At 38.5% G+C, this 14810-nt stretch overlaps 1 protein-coding gene across 9 annotated transcripts in view; it reads right to left on the bottom strand.

Moving 5' to 3' along the window:
- The window catches only part of DTNA (dystrobrevin alpha), a 353310-nt gene extending 339391 nt beyond the window's left edge, over nucleotides 1–13919 (bottom strand). For 6 of the 9 annotated variants that reach the window (XM_087439119.1, XM_087439123.1, XM_014781331.2 and 3 more), the window contains exon 1: nucleotides 13730–13916. The gene's annotated coding sequence lies outside the window, so the exon portion shown is untranslated. Of the gene's footprint in view, nucleotides 1–13729 lie in introns of all 9 variants that reach the window. The other 3 variants (XM_087439129.1, XM_087439125.1, XM_087439122.1) reach the window with 2 other exon arrangements.
- Between the last annotated feature and the right edge of the window lie 891 nt (nucleotides 13920–14810).

Below are 14810 nucleotides of genomic sequence, written 5' to 3'. Positions count from 1 at the left end.
AAATTACACATAGTAAAATAGGATAACTAATCAAAAAGCTAAGATATTAGTCACCAAAAGTGGTGGATACTAAGTGAACTCAAATCTGTTATGTTCTCTAAGTTTAGTGAATTGCTAATTGAAAGAGTAAAATAATAGAAAATATTGTCCTTAAAATAAAACTGAATCATATTTAGGACTAGAAGCCACAGACTACTCCTCAAATCTGCATCTATCTACATTTGATTACAATCACAAAATATTTCTTTAAACCTTTTACTTCTTACTGATGTTGTCTTACTCCATCCTGGGGTTTGTAACTGTACCCCAATTATAAAATCTCTATTCAGAAATGCAGCTTCTCTTTCCTCAGGACAGCCTTGTAGCCAAGATGTTCTTTAATCTCACGTGACCCCAGAGAAAAACGCCAGCCTGCAGCAGACAGTGAATCCCCCGTGGTGGAGCTGATGTGGTAATGACAATGATGAGTCTGGACATCTGCATATGCATCTGTCTCTAACAATATTGTGTGACAAGATCTCCTAAAATGCATCTTCTTCAAATGATGCAGAGATCCCCCCACCCTCGCCTCCAAATATCTTCATGACTGATGTCAGCTCTAGAAAAGAACATAGAAACAGCTAGAAAAATCCATTAATATCTGACTTGGCAGCTATGAGGAACAAAAGCAGAGAAGTGTAGGCATGGCTTAATTTTTTGGTTTCAACCACAAAATCAGACATGGAGCAGTGATGACTATTTGGGTTAAGGATACAAAATAATCATGCAAATCATTAAAAGTATTTAACTAAAGAGACCATTTGGGGTCATACATTTTTAGTTTCTTTACTATATTTATTTGAAAAATATTTATAATTAAAGCATACAAAATGTTAAATACAATAAATAAATTTTCCAAAAACCTAAACTGATGAATCAAGCAGCATGAAAAGCATAAATTTAGCGTATTCTGTAATGGCTGGAGGAGTTACTCTAGTACAATGGTTTCCAGCTTTAGCGTGCACCTGAAGCACCTGGAGGGCTTGTTCAACACTGCTGGGCTCTGTCCCTAGAGTTTCTTAGAAATTTGCATTCACAAAGAGTTCCAAGGCTGTGCTGATGCTGCCTGTCTGAGGACCACACTTTGAGAACCATTACTTTAATATAGTGAGAACTTCAGGGTTAACTACAATGTCAATAACTTGATTTGTCTTCTGGGAGAATTTCCCTAGACTGTTCTTTGTGATCACTTCCCCGTCAACTGTTACTCCTCAGAATATCAGTTTCACGCAGAAAATTCTTAGCCCCATCTTTTGTACTTAATCTACTGTAAAGCGATCAAACAACTTGACGAAATCAATGCATTTATTTTTAATGTATAATTTTACATCAAAAGAAATTAACATGAATGCTTGCTGGTAGGTGCTCCTCAAGAGTTTAAACATGGATTTTGTGCTCGCTATTTTCTTCCTAGCTTAGCTACATTTTCTTACACACTTTCTGGTTCAAAACTGCATTTCAGATGGATAATGTTCCTGGGAATAAAGAACACTTCATGAGAATACAGTAAGGGCTGAGACGGTGTCGTTCTGGCATCCTGCCAGAAAAGACAGCCTATGAGGATGGGGGAAGTTTCCAACCTTGCTACAGCCTGCAGCACCGATTTCCCAGGAGAGGAGAAAGCACTGATTTGAAGGAGTAAGAGTAGTTCCATGTGGTCCCTGAACCTTAGCACTGATGGAATGTTCTGTGATCCTATCTGCATCATTGCCCAAGAACTCCCTTATCCCACTGACCTGTAAAGAGCTTATCATTCAGAAACAGATCAGTAGTAATCCCCTGAGATTCATCCTCTGAGAATCAACGTTGAGCAATATTTTTCAGTTTACACTTGCATAAAAAATGGGGACTGGACTTCTGTGAAGATGGAGGAAAAGTACTTTTTCCTATTCCTTCCACTAAGTACAACTAAAAACTCTGGACATTCCATGTAAAATAAACGTACAAAGACTCTGAAACTTGGAGAGAAGACAAACTTGGGCCTCAGGGCCCAAGTAATGACAAGGTGGTGATTCCTTATATTTTTTGTATTTGCCTTATATATTCGAGACATGGAACTAAAGAAACTGGAAACTCAGAGATGCCAATAGGCAGATAAAACAAAAAGGAGGCCAACAAAAGCACGCCCTCTCTATCCAAAGGACCAAGAAAGGAGCAACACAGAAAAACAAAAAACATTTAGAAAATAACTTCTCTATTCCAGCCATAAAAGAGAAAAAACTGTGGCCCTATCACACTCATGCCAACAAAGGCTGAGTGGGGAGCCTAGTTTTTCACCCTCACCAGGCTGTAAAGGTGCCCTAACTCCTCTCACCCCCACCAAGGTGATGTCACAGAAGGCCAAGTAGGGAGCTGGGAGTTTCATTCCCACCACATAGTAACGGGACTCCTCACCTTCCCCCTGCACTAGGTTGTCAATGGAGACTATGTGAGAAGCCTGGACTTCCACCCCCACCTGGCAATACCAAGTCTCCTCTCCCCCTCTCCATTAAGCGGTGTCATGGGAGGACTAGTGGAGAGTCAGGACTGTCATCATGGCCCAGCAGTAACCAGGCCACCTCCCTGTTCCCACGTTGTCAGTGGAGGCCATATGAGGAACAGAAAAGAGGCGCTCCTACCATTCCTAGCCAGGGAGGTATCAGTGAAGACCTAATGAAGAGCCTGAATTCATACCCTGCCCCATAGTAAGTGGAGCCCCCTCAGGTGACAAGGGAGACTGAGTGAGGAACCTGTACTTCTACCCCCACCTGCCAGTGATGAGGTGGTACCATCCTCATTTTGCCCAATGGGGTGATATTAGTGGAAATCAGCTAAAACAGAAGGGTTAAATAAGATCCAGAGTCTCTTAACACAATAGGAAAATGACCAGGTTTCAACTGAAAATCATTCATCATACCAAGAACCAGGAAAATGAGAAACTGAATGAAAAAAAGACAATAGATAGATGCCAATAATGAGATGACAGAGATGGTAGAATTATCTGATAAAGTTTTTAAAGTAGCCATTAAAAAAATACTTCAATGAGCAATTGTGCACATGCTTGAAATAAATGAAAAAAGTAGAAAGTATCAGCTAAGAAATAGAACATATAAGAAAGAAGTAAATGGAAATTTTAGAACTCAAAAAACACAAACCAATAACCAAATATTAACATTTAGTGGGTGGGCTCAGTAACAGAATGGAAATGACAGAGGAAAGAATCTGTGAGCTGGATGACAGAACAATTGGAATTACCCAGTCTGAACAACAGAAAAAACAGACTGAAAACAACAGCAACAACAAGAGAGCTTCTGAAACCTATGTGTGAAATGGCTCCCAAAGATATTCAGGTTGATCCTAATCCCTGGAAACTGTAAATGTTACCTCATGTGGCAAAAGGAATTTTGTAGATGTGATTAAATTAAAGATCCTGAGAAAGGGAGAATATCATGGACTATCCAGGTGGGCCCTAAATGTAATCACAGTGTCCTTAAAAGAGGGAGGCAAAGGAAGATTTGACTACAGACAAGGAAGTAGGAGATGTGATTACAGAAGCAAGAGATGGAAGTGATGTGAAGAAGGGATTGTGAGTCAAAGAATACTGGTGGCCTCCAGGAGCTACAAGAGGCAAGGAAATGTATTGTCCCCTGGAGGCTTCAGAAGGAACCAACTCTGCCAACACCTTGACTTTAGCCAAGTGAAACTGATTTCTGACTCTGGCATTCAGAACTATAAGAGAATAAATGTGTGTTCTAAAACACCAAGTTTGTGGTAATATGTTACAGCAGCCATAGGAAAATAATACACTGTGGTACTATAACAAAAGACCTAATATTCTTATTTTGGAGACCTTGAAGGAGAGAAGAAAATGGACAGAGCAGAAAAAGTGCTCAAAGAAATAATAGCTGAAAATTTCCCAAATTTGAAAAAAGACATAAATCTACAGATCCAAGAAGCTGAGTGAACCTGAATGCCAACAGAATAAACCCAAAGAAATCCATGCCAAGACACAGCATAGTCAAATTTATGAAAACTAAAGCCAAAAATAATCTTGAAAAGAGCAAGAGAGAAATGACACTTTACCTATAGGAGAAAACCAACTAGAATGATAGAAGATGTCTCATTAGAAACCATGGAGGGCATAAGGAAGTGGCATAACATTTTTCAAGAGTGAAAAGAAAAGAATTGTCAACCTAGAATCCTTTATCCAGTTAAAATATCCTTTAGGAATGAAGGAAAAATCAAGACATTCTCAGATGAAGGAAAACAAAGATATTTGTCACCAGGAGACCTGTCTGCCCTAAAAGAATGGCTAGAGGAAGTTCTCGAACAAAAAGGAAGCAATAAGAGAAGGAATGTTGGAACATCAAGAAAGAAGAAAAAACATGGTAAGCAAAAATATGGATAAATACAATGGACTTTCTTGCTTTTCTTAAGCTTTCTAAATTATTTGGCAGTTGAAGAAAAAATTGTAACACTATCTGATGTGGTTCTAAATGTATGTAAAGCAAATATTTAAGACAATTATACTATAAATGGAGAAGGGTAAAGGGAGAGAGAGGGAGGTAAGCTTTCTATACTTCACTGGAATTGATAAAATGACAACAGCAGTAGACAGTCATAAATTATATGTATATGATATAATACTTAGAGCAACTACTAAATATCTAAACAAATCTATACTTAAAAACACTATTGACAAAAAAATGGAATTCTATAAATGCTCAAGTAACTGAAAGGAAGGCAGGGAAAAAAAACAACCCAGAGAAACTAAAAAAACAAAAACAGAGAGAAAAAAATAAAGTAGCAGACATAGGCCCTAACAATTACAATATTACATTAAAATTACAGTAAATGTAAATGATCTAAGTACACCGATTAAAAGACAGAGATTGGCAGACTGGATTAAAATATATGAACCAACTCTATTTTATGTACAAGAAATTTAAATAAATGTAATGATATAGGCAGGTTGAAAGTAAAAGGATGGAAAAGAAATAGCATGCAAACATCAACCAAAGAAAAAAAAAGAGTATCTATATTAATATCAGGTACAGTAGACTTTGAGCAAATAAATATATCTGGAAAAGATATAGAGAGGAATATTATTTAATGATAAAAGAATAAATACACCAAGAAGACATAGCAATCCTCAATATGTATATATGAAACATACGAAACAGAGCTGCAAAATATGTAAAGTCAAACTGATAGAAGTGAGAGAAATAGACAAATCCACAATTATAATTGGAGACTTCACATACTCTTGGAACAATCAATGGGACAACTAGACAGAAAATTAGCAAACATATATAAGAACTCATCAGCCCCATCAACCAACAGGACCTAATGAGCATTTATAGAACATTCTACCCCAAAACAACTGAATACACAATCTTTTCAAGTGCCCATGGAACATATACTAAGATAGACAACATTTCGGGCCATAAAACAAACCTCAGCAAATTTAAAAGTAATGAAATCATACAGTGTGTTCTCTGACCAAAATAGAAGCAAACTAGAAATGAATAACAGAAAGATAACAGGAAAATCTCCAAAAGTTTGGAAACTAAACACTATACTTCCAAATAACCCATGGGCCAAAGAGAAAATCTCAAGAGAATAAAAAAATGTACTTGAACTGAACTAAAATGAAAATACAGCATACCATATGTATATGTAGCTACAGTAGTGCTGAGAGAAAAATTTATAGCACTAAATGCATACACTAGAAGAGAGGAAAAATCTAAAACCAATAATCTAAGCTCCCACACAAGAATACAAAAAAGATGAGCCAAATAAACCCTAAGTAAGCAGAATGGAGGAAATAATAATTATAAGAGCAGAAATCAATGAAATGAAAAACGGAAAAACAATAGAGAAAATCAATGAAACAAACAATGTGGTCTTTTAAAGATCAATAAAACTGACAAATCTCTAGCAAACCTGACAGAAGAGAGAAGATACAAATTACCAACATCAAGAAGGAAGCAAGGGATATCATTAGAGACCCTGCAGGCATCAAAAGAACAAAAATAAATATAATGAGCAACTCTACACAAGTAAATTTGACAACTTAGATGAAACAAACCAATTCCTCAATAAACTTAAATTACCACAACTCAACAATATGAAAGAGGTCATTTGAATAGCCAGTAAGTATTGTTATGGGATGAATTGTGTGCCCCCAAATTCATATGTTGAAGCCCTAATCCCTAGAACAGAATGTAACCATATTTGGAGATAGGGCCTTTAAAATGATGATTAAGTTAAAATGTGACAATCAGGATGGGCTCCAATCCAATTTGACCGATATCTTTATAAGAAGAGGAAATACGGACACACAGACAGACACCAGGGATGCACACACAGAGGAAAGATCACGTGAGGGCACAGTGAGAAGGCAGCCATCTACAAACCAACCAGAGAGGCCTCAGAATAAACCAAATCTGCTGACATCTTGATCTTGGACTTCCAAGCCTCCAGAATTGTGAGAAAATATATTTCTGTTACTTAAGCCATTCAGTTTGTGGCATTTTGTTATGGCAGCCCTAGCAAATTAACAGAAGCATCAAAAAAATCGAGTTCATAACTAAAAAAACATGTACTAAAAGAAAGTCTCCCAGCCCAAATGGTTTCACTGGAGAATTCTACTAAGACTTTATGAAGAATTAATACCAATTCTACACAATGTCTTTCAGAAAATAGAAAAGGAGGGAACATATCCCAATTCATTTTATGAAGCTAGTATTACTCTGATACCAATAAAAAGACAGTACCAAAAAAGAAAACTACACACCAACATCTCTCATGAATATAGACATAAAAATATTTAACAAAATACTGGCAAATAGATTGTACAAAGAATTATACACTAATTAAATGGGGTTTATTGCAGGGATGCAAAGCTGCTTCAATAGTCGAAAATCAATCAATGTACTCCACCATATTAACAGGCTAAAGAAGGAAGACTTAGTGATCATATCACTTGGTGAAAAAAAGTATTTGACAAAAATTAATACCTAATCATGATAAAAACACTCAGAAAAAAATGGAATAGAGGTGAAATTCTTCAATTTGATAAAAAACATCTACAAAAAATTTAACAGCAGATATTATACTTAACGGTGAAAGTCTGAATGCTTTACCCTGAAGATCAGCAACATGGTAAAGATGTCCACTCTCACCATTCTTATTCAACATAGTACTGGAAGTTCTAGCCAGTGCAATAAGGCAAGAAAAGAAACAAAAGGCATAAAGACTGGAAACAAAGAAATAAAACTGTCCTTATTTTCAGATGACATGGTGGTCTATCTAGACAGTTCTAAGAAATTACAAGAACATTTAGAACTAATAAGTTCAGCAAGTTCCCAGGATACAAGATAAACATACAAAAATCAATGAATTTCTATATATTTGCAATGAATATTCTGATACATGTGTAGTGATATCTCATTATGGTTTTGATTTGCATTTCCTTAATGGCTAATGATGTTGAACATCTTTTCATTATGGTTTTGATTTGCATTTCCTTAATGGCTAATGATGTTGAACATCTTTTCATGTGCTTATCTGCCATTTGTATATCTTCCTTGATGAAATGTCTTTTCATGTCTTTTGCTCATTTTCTAATTAATTTTTTTTTTTTTTTTTTACTGTTAAGTTTTAAGACGTTACTATTGCGGAAAACTGGGCAAAAGTGACCATGGGTTCTTTCTATATTATTTCTCACAATGGCATGTGAATCTCCAATTATCTCAAAATAAAAGGTTTAATTTAAAAATATGGATTGGGTATATTCTAACTTTTCATATTATGTTTGGCAATGTAAAATAAACATACAGTATGATTTGTATGTTTATCTGTATTACTTTTTACAATAATATATGATAGCACATATGATATTTTTGTCCATGTAGTTCAAGTGACAAAAAAAGACACACATATAGCTGTTCTGCTTTCTGTACCATGTTGATAATATCAAATCTGTTCAAAAAACAGCTTGGGTGCTGTATACAGGTCTTGGCACTATTCTTGGCTTGTGTTTGCTGTCAAATAGGCTAACTCATGCATTCACTCAAACCCTAGCTTTATCATTACTCTTGACTAAATACAACCCCCACTGAAAAACAGGGGTATCAACAATTTCACAACAAGGTTAGCCTCTATTTTCTTGGCTGGTGGTTTTATGCAGGAATTACCTTCCCAGGCTGAAGTTCTAAAACACAACTGTTGGTGATTCTACTTTTACATTAAATCGTAAGTCGTTTTTAGGTGATAAAACTATTGAAGAGAACTGGCTAATTTTATGTGGTAATCATTAGGTCTGTTCACTAATATTTCAGTTTTCCTCCACCTGGGCAGGTGATTGGCTTGCAGTTCTCTTCCATCTTCAAGTTGGGAATGGCCATATGACTTGCTCTGGCCAACAAAATATGAGTGGAAGTGGCCAAGTGTTGCTTCCTGGTAGAAGCCTTTAAGAACTTGTGGGTGATTTGTCATGTTCCCATGTGCCTGATGAAGGATAAGGATATTTTGGATGACAGGGGCTTTATCAGTCTGGTTCCCTGAGTGAGGAAGACGTTAAATAGAGTCTTTTATTGACCAACATGGGCATATAGCATTAGCAAGAAATAAACCTGTGTTCTTTTTCAGTCTCTGAGAATTTAGAGTAGTTTGTTGTGACTCCATAACCTAAACTATTATAACTGAGTAATATATTTTATATTTACATTAAACACATACAACTATTTGCATAGGACACTGCACAATGGTATCAAATTGTAAACTTGAGGTAATGAATTATTCACTGGTGTACTTGATGGCATCTTCCACTCTAAGAACACACACACACACACAAAGTCAAATTAAGTCTTGCATCTCTTTCCTTATGGTATAAATTAGAGCAAGAGTTAGTACTAGTTACTCCAAGACATCAAGCTTTATATGAAGTTGAGCACACAGAGAAATGATCTATCACATTCTTGATAAGGATACATGTGTCACAGAAAATGTATGCACTGCCTTAAGCATTTCCAACAGCTTCAAAGAAGAGAGTAACACATTTGTCTATGTGCACTATGTATGAATTGTGATCCATGGTTAATATTAACATTAATCATATCAACTGCTTAGAACCCATCATTTGCAGGGAGAAATAACATTGACTAACATATTCAGACACTGTGCAAAGATCTTGACATGCTTTAGCACACTTAACCAATTAGTACTTCACTTTGCTAGTAACATGTGCCATAAGTTTTAAGATAACATTATTTGGATAATACTTAAAATTACTAAGTTTTTAATCATAACAATTACTATGAGTCATGTCAAAAAATCTCAACGTAAAAATTAACAAGGTCTTTTAAATTTTACCAAGATAATTCAACAGGTGTTTCTACGTTATACTTTACATCCTCTTTGCAGTGCATACTCTGGACAAGGACATTAGGGGTTCCTGAAATAGATGACTTAAAATTTTTAAGTTTATTAATTGTCATAGAACTTCCAGCTGTTAAAGATATTTCCCTAATTCTTTGAAATGCTACAGTACATATTCTTGATGTTAAAAATTTCAATAGTTTCAAATGGTGCTCAAATAACTATTTTTGTATTTAAAAAATACATAATAATGAGGAATTTCTCATAACCTAGCAGTCACCAGTCTCTGTCTAGGCATTCATATATCTCTTCTTGCTTTATATATATTTTACCTGTAAAATATGGGACAAAAAGCATTGATATAAAGGAAGTTCTATTTTTTCACTGATTTTTATTAAGCGAAAAGTAACCAAAAGATCAAGTCAGGAGGTGGTATTATTTTCAACAGTGAGAGGAATTTAATGCACCAGTAAAATTATGAACCAAGTGTCACACATCAATAGTTAACACTATGGACTACAGAATCAGAATATTTGAGTTCAGGGCTCATCTTTACCTAGGTGACAGTGGTCATAATTATTATCGTCCTTGTGCTTCAGTGTCCCTTTCTATAAAAGGGGATAATGGTAATAGATGCAGACCTCATAAGGCTATTTTGAGGAATACGTAAGTTAATTTATATACAGCCCACAGAATGATGTCCAGCATACAATAAGTATTCAAGAAATTTAATTGTTATTATGTTTGCTTTAAATTGTTAATACCCATTTCCCCAGCATATTGAACGCTTGATATCACCTCCCTTACTCTGGGGCCTCTTCTCTTCCCTTGGACACTTAGAGAATCTTAAGGAGTGGGTGATGAATCAATTACCTTTCTATTTTGAGACATTCTGTAGCTTTAACAATAATCACACACACACACAGAGCTACTTTTTAAAATTTGAAAGCAGCTGTTAAGGTAAAGAAAGAAAATGACTATATTTCATTAAACTTAAATAATTCTTTACAAATAGGATATAAGGGTAGCACATGCTCTATGTGCTTTAAAAGGTGTTGATAGGAGTTTTGTAAACCTCCCCATGTCCAAAGGTGAATAATGAGGGGAAACAGTATGTTTCCTGGTGAATAGAGAAGTGTAGAGATAACCAGAGTGAGACATAGGTCTCAGATTCACAAAATAATTCAGAAAATGCTTATGAAAGCTTTTAAGACGACCATTTGCCTTAGTAAACTCTTCCTTACATGTCATTCCTCTGCTAATATGTGACTTCTGGAGCATCCTGTTCTGACCTCTGTGTCTGGTCCAGAATCATTAATTATACATTCTTATAGAATTTCTTCTGTCAGAGAACTTACCTCGATTTGTAAATAAACATCTATTTGTATAATTATTTTATTAAAGTCTGACCCCCTGTGTTGGCAGGGCTCGCTCATCTTTCTGCTCACCATTGACCCCCAGTTCTCCGCCCAGCACCTGGAACAGGGGGGCTCTCAAGAAGCAGAGATGTATGAGTCTCCAAAAACTAGAGGGATGGGACTTGAAAGGAAAAAGTCACGTCATATCTACCAGGTGAGGTGAAAGCATCAAGGAAATGCTTTCTCTAAAATAAGTAACAGAAGCCAGAAAATGGAAACAGTTGAGACAGTTAAGAAAGGATATATGTACGTATCATAGGATTTATGCTTTAATAACAATCAATAGTCACATAAATAGACTTGGGAAATTCAATTTCAATATCGAAAACACTTGTACCTGATGGCATGCAACTTTTCTGACCACAGCATTGCACTCCAGCATCCCAAAATAAAGAGGCAGCCATAATTTGGGGTGTTGAAGACGTTAACCACTGAAGAGCAAGACAATTGTTTTCATATCCAAAGATCAGTTTTCTACAGAGTTCAGTTGGATTCTAGTCTCTTTTCACCTATCATGTTGAATAAGTGTGGATTTGAAATAGTTATACTGAATTTAATTAAACTGAAAGACAAGAATTAAGGAAATCTATGCATGTCAAAATAATGTTGAAACTCATGTGAAGAAGCAATTAAATTTGCTTGAAAAAATAACAGGTGAAGACTTAAGAGAGACATCTGTCCAATAAAATGAATATTATGAGAGCTCCATGATAAGCTCAAATGAAGAATAATTCTCTAAATATGTGCAGTTGTAGTTCACTCCACTGAGACCTTTCTTCACATGATGGTTCATTTAAAACAAAACTATTTTGACTTAGAACTGATGAGAAAATTTGATTTTTAGTCTTCATTGCTACTTTGTATAAAGTGCATACAATTGGCTAAAACGCATGACATACACGAATACCCTCAAAATACAGCGTGCTTTTAATCAATGATAGTTAAAGAGAATTGCATAGTTCTTCTTTTAAAACTGCCTAACCTCTTGTCAGAGTGATTGGATTAAAGATGACACAACTTGCTCAAAAATTCTGCAAGATGGTGTTCTGAAGAAAATGATGGCCACACTTTGAGCAAAGAACAGACTAACACCTTAGGAGGTTTAGTGCAAACAAATATTTAGATTCAGCCATCTGCTTTATAATTATTAACTTTGCTGATAAATCTTAACTGCTGAAAACCTTAACTTTGCTGATAGATACACCTTTAATCTGTAACTGTTGTAGGAAACAGTTAATTGTGACAAAAAGAAACTACTCAAAGGATATGTGCCATAATTACACTATTAATTAGAAAAAGAGTTAATTGTCCCAAAGTGTTGGTTAAGAGTACACCAAAAGCCCAACTGGGCTCTAACGTTTAATAACCGTACAACTTTGGGTAAGTTATTTCACCTCTGTCTGGATTTCCTCATCTGTAAAAGGTGGTTAATATTATTACCTACCCCTTATGGTGGTGTAAGAATGAAGCGAACAGAGCTAAAGCACATAGAACTATGCCTGGAACGTGTGGAGAGCTGGGTTTTTTCCCTGCAGTTTCTACCTTTTCTACCTTCTAACATTTATTCTAAAAATAAATGTTTTTTTGTATAAGAAACCAGTAACTGTATACTTCAACAATAAAGATCATTGTTATGAACCACAAACACACATTAAATATCAACTAATTCTAACAGATAACAGGAAAACTTAAACATCAACTCCAAACATCATTTTTTAGAGTAAGAATGAACCTAATGGTGGTAAGTTTCACTGCAAGTGTTTATCCAATATTTTTCCCCCAAGTTCTACACTTATCTTCTTCAAGTCAGACCCCAAGCCTGCCAAAGAGGAAAGTTTTACTACCAAGTCCCAGGCGTGGTACCATGGAGCCCCAGCACCGCCGTCCCCACCCCTTCTCTCTCCTTGGCTTTGGTCTTTTGACAGACACCTCTCCACCTCCCACTCCGGACACCAGAACGGACCTCCCGTTCGTCCTCTGTCCAGCGGAGAACTCCAAAGTGGGCAACAGGCTACAAAAGCTGAAGACACTCACCTCCGTACCCATCCGCCCCCCGCCGTCCCCAGTGCAAAGTGCCCACTCCCAGTCAGCCATCCGCCCGGGCACCGCAGTGCATTGCAACACGCGCAGACGCCGCTGGCTGGAAAGGAACCCATCGTGGATTTCCTGGTCAATAGCCCCCAGACTGCTCTCCAACGTGCGAGTCATCCCCAGTGGATGTGCCCACGCCACCTCCCACCAGCTCAGCCCGAGAGGACGACCAAGAGGGCAGCAATGACAACAAAAACAACTCAACCCGAGACGCAAGGGAGCCGGCTGCCATCGCCAGCCCGGGAGCAGCGCAGCGGCGGCAGCCGGAGCTGCGGCGCGGCCCGGCCTCGGCCGGCGGCCGAGATTTACCTGCGCGGCCCCGCGCCCCCGGGCCGGCCATCCTGCAGCAGCCGCTACCGCCTCTCGGCTGGCCCGAGGCGCCGCCCGCCGCCCGGGGAGGCGCCGCGCCGCAGTCCTGGCTGCGGCGCCCGGCACATGCTTCGCGCTAGCCGCGGCCAGCGCCCGCGCACAGGTGGGAACCCCCGAGTGGGCGTTGGGGCGATTCTCTTCCCCCGCCGGCGCTCGCCGCCCGCTTCCACTCTTGACTTTGCCGGGTGCGCGGCGCCTGCCCTTGCTCCAGCAGCCGAGCCTCCTGTGCCCGCGCCCCGGCGCCGTGGGCGGCTGCGGTCCCTGCGCATCTGGGGCTGCGCGTCATGTGCATCTCCCGCCTCGCGGCTTGCTCCGCGGCACCGGGCGGCCGGGGGCAGCGCGCAGCAGCCCGGCCCGGCGCCCACTCCTTGCCCGGCACGCGGACCCCCTCCACCCCCGCGCCCTCCCCCACTCTGGAGCTGTCAAGGAAGAAAACGCCTTGCACACACCTTGGAATGGACGGGCGCCTCAGTCACCGACTCGCCAAACTCTTAGAAGGTGTCCATTGGTCTGTAGGGAGGTTTGGGCATGGAGTAGGAGCCGCTTTCTTATTATTTAATAATGTTGGAAGTGCCGGGTCCGCTGCCAGAGTTGTGGGTCATGTGGGCACAGCAGAGGCTGGCTGCTGCCAGTACCAGGGTTTCCTGAGGATCCTGAAACTATGATCTCATCCTCCTCATCCGCCTCCCCCGCCCCTCTCTCCGCGGGCGCGCACGCACAGCACACACACACATACACACACATGCACACACACGCACACACACTCACACTGCATGCACTATCCTCCTCCTTGGACCGAAATATTCCTCCAGGGAAATACAGTGTTCACACTCTTCATTGAAGAAAAAAAAATCCATCCGATAGAGATTTTTCTCTTTCAAAGCTTGATTTATGTGCTTTGTTTATTTTCTACAATATTCCCTCGCACGTGCATGGGATCCGAACAGAGCCTCAGAATTAAAATTAAAAATAATCATCGTCTTATGTTGACCCAGATTTTGGTCAGAACCCAGGGACTCAAACAGTACGATTTCAGTTTAAAACAGAGGCAATAATGTACCAGGCTTCAATATGGAGTAATAATAATATCTGAGATGTATGCAGTGGTTTCTTTTCCAAGGTGCAAACATTTCCTAAACATTACCTCATTTATTCGCAGAGCATCTTCCCAAAGGAGGTGGATGAGAAGGCAAATTGTCACTTCAGAGACACAGAAGTGTAGGTCAGATAACACGACTTATCCAAGTACGCATAAGTCAATGTCTCACTATAAATATTAATTGCACAGCTACTCACAGGTTGCTTATTCACTATGATCAATGCCTGGAAACTCAGGTTACTGAAAATAATGGAAATATTCTTGATTGTTTTTAAGTTATCTACTATCTAAGATTGCCAATTTATTTTTCTATATGTATATGTTTTCACATAATTTTATCTTGTGTATTTGTATATATCTCCAGTTTCATGGTTTCGTATAATTTTCTTTCCTTCCTTTGTTGGGGGTATGTGTATGTGTTATATGTCTGT

This window comes from Ceratotherium simum, chromosome 14 (genome assembly GCF_057802395.1).
Source record: "Ceratotherium simum simum isolate JZ-2026a chromosome 14, ASM5780239v1, whole genome shotgun sequence".
Lineage (NCBI taxonomy): Eukaryota > Metazoa > Chordata > Mammalia > Perissodactyla > Rhinocerotidae > Ceratotherium > Ceratotherium simum.
Note: the sequence above shows the minus strand (reverse complement) of the source record. Positions and strands in the feature narration are given on the sequence as shown.